Below are 2,851 nucleotides of genomic sequence, written 5' to 3' on the forward strand. Positions count from 1 at the left end.
TTTTTTTTTTTCTTTACTGTTGGATTGTTCTCTGTTCTCTGTTTTTCCTTTTTTCCTTTTACTTTACATTAGTAAAATAAATAACTAATTAAAAATAGCTGTTTAAAATAACTAATTAAACAAAATGTGTATTTTTAAAAGTGTGAGTGTATCATTCCGACTTGGGTAGAAACTAATCGAGGAGAGAAGCAACCTAGAACTAAGGAGAAATTTCCTGACAGAACAACTAATCAGTGGAACAACATGGCACTAGAAGTTGTGAATGCTCCAACACTGGAAGTTTTTAAGAAGAGATTGGACAACCATTTGTCTGAAGTGGTGTAGGGTTTCCTGCGTGAGCAAGGGGTTGGACTAGAAGACCTCCAAGGTCCCTTCCAACTCTGTTGTTCTACTCTACTCTACACTACTCTACACTACTCTACTCTACTCTACTCTACTCTACTCTACTCTACTCTACTCTACTCTAAACTTCAGCCTATTTCAGGATACAGGCACCTGAGCCCTAATCACCTCCCGTCTTGACTACAACAATGCATTCATATTGGTCTGCACTTGAAAAGTATCCAGAAGCTTTAATTGATTCAAAATGCAGTGGCCTGCATGGTTGTGTGCAAGTTTAAGATTTCCACATGTGTCACCACTTTTGAGGGAGCTACATTGGCTGCTGATTTGCCTCCTGGTCCAATTCAAGGTGCTGGTTGTCACCTTTAAAGCCATACCCAAGTTATTTGAAAAGCCATCTTTTCCCAAATATACCTGACCCACCAGGCCAGAGAGAGGGTATGTTACTTTTCCCTTTAAGGAGTTTCATTGGTGGGATCAAGAAAAAGGTCCTTCTCTGTGGTAGCCTCTTCCCTGTAGAACATCATCACTCCAGAATGTCCCAAAGGTGATTTTTCAAGAGACAACTGTACTTTCTTGTTTTTCCTTGGAGATGTTTTGCTTCTCATCCAAGAAACTTCTTCAGCTGCGACTGGACGGTGAGGAATGGAAGGATTTATATTCCTTGTAGACAGCTGGTCATTTTCATTCTTTTAGAGAATCGTTGAGGCCACTTGGAAGTATATCTGTATCCTCAGGGTCACCCGCGTAGTGCAAGTGGGTGTGGAGGCTTCTTGGAACTGTTGAAAGGACTGTGTTGTAGATGAGATAGATGGCTACTCAGGTGACCCCCGAGGACACAGATAAACCTCCAAGTGGCCTCAACAACTCTAAAATAATGCAAATGACCAACTGTCTGCAAGGAATAATACCCCTTCCATTCCCCACCATCCAGTCAGAGTTGAAGAAGCTTTTTGGATGAGAAGTGAAACGTCTTCAAAGAAAAAACAGAAAGTACAATTGCCTCTTGAAAAAGCACCTTTGGGACAACCATGACCTGGATGATTGAGAATCTCCACAGACATCCTTCCAGAAATAAATTTGGGCACATGCTTTCAAAAGGCCTCATGATGTAGTTTCGTCAATGGGCCTGGTGATTCCATGGTAATATGAATCCCCCAAGTGGTTGGTTTGATAGTTGTCACCAGGGGGATGGGGATTCATTGGCTTTTGTATTGGCGTTTTATTTTTGTTAAGCCTCCTGGAGTCACTTAGCGTGACTCCATATAAATTTTAATAAAATATGCTTTAAATGTACTTCCTGTGTTGCTAAGGTTTTTTTTTTTTTATTTGATTTATATGCCGCCCTTCTCCGGAGACTCAGGGCGGCTTACAATGCGTTAAGCAATAGCCTTCATCCTTTTGTATATTTATACAAAGTCAGCTTATTGCCCCCACAAACTGGGTCCTCATTTCACCTACCTTAGAAAGGATGGAAGGCTGAGTCAACCTTGAGCCTTGGAGAGATTCGAACCAGCAGAAATTGCAGGCAGCTGTGTTAATGACAGGGTGCACTAAACCACTGTACTATCAAGGTTTTACGGAATCTTGGGCATTAACCTGGCTTAGATCACCCTGTTCTAACAAAGTAAATCCAACAATTAAGATTTCTAATCCAGTGATTTATCTCTAGTAAGTACAATGCGTCCACCCAATTTCTAAAGACATTTTAGAACTGATAATAGACTTCAAGAATGAGAAGACTGTGAAAAATCTCATAGTTTAATTAATTAATAACAATTTTAAGTACAGTTGTTAAGATGAGTTGGCAATTTTCTCAGGATATTTCAGATTGCACCTCACATAATCTTAGTTCTTATAGTAATGGTGGTTATAGGAACTGATGCTTTCAAGGTTTTTGAAATGTTATTGAAATTCTTTCCCCATAACTAAGAACAGCTTGCCCTTGTCAGATGGAATTGTTCTGAAAGCATACTTCATCAGTTTCACTTAAAAACAAAATCTTAGAGATCATCTTGGAGATCATCAAAGAAGAGGGAGTCAAGCTATTCTCCAAAGCACCTGAGGGCAGGACAAGAAGCAATGGGTGGAAGCTGTAATCAAGGAGAGAAGCAACTTAGAACTAAGGATAAATTTCCTGACAGTTAGAACAACGAATCGGTGGAACAACTTGCCTCCAGAAGTTGTGAATGCTCCAACATTGGAAGTTTTTAAAAAGATGTTGGATAACCATTTGTCTGAAGTGGTGTAGGGTTTCCTGCCTGAGCAGGGGGTTGGACTAGAAGACCTCCAAGGTCCCTTAAAACTCTGTTATTCTATTCTATTCTATTCTATTCTATTCTATTCTATTCTATTCTATTCTATTCTATTCTATTCTATTCTATTCTATTCTATTCTGATGCATGTTAGTTCCTATGGGGATAGGACCATTTTGCTTATTTCCAAGAGTGATGCAGTGTAACACTTGGTCTAAACATCAGCAGTTTTAAGATTGTGGCCTTATTTATTT

Source organism: Pituophis catenifer, unplaced genomic scaffold (genome assembly GCF_029215685.1).
Source record: "Pituophis catenifer annectens isolate HBS135680 unplaced genomic scaffold, rPitCat1.0.hap2 SCAF_2, whole genome shotgun sequence".
NCBI classification, from domain to species: domain Eukaryota; kingdom Metazoa; phylum Chordata; class Lepidosauria; order Squamata; family Colubridae; genus Pituophis; species Pituophis catenifer.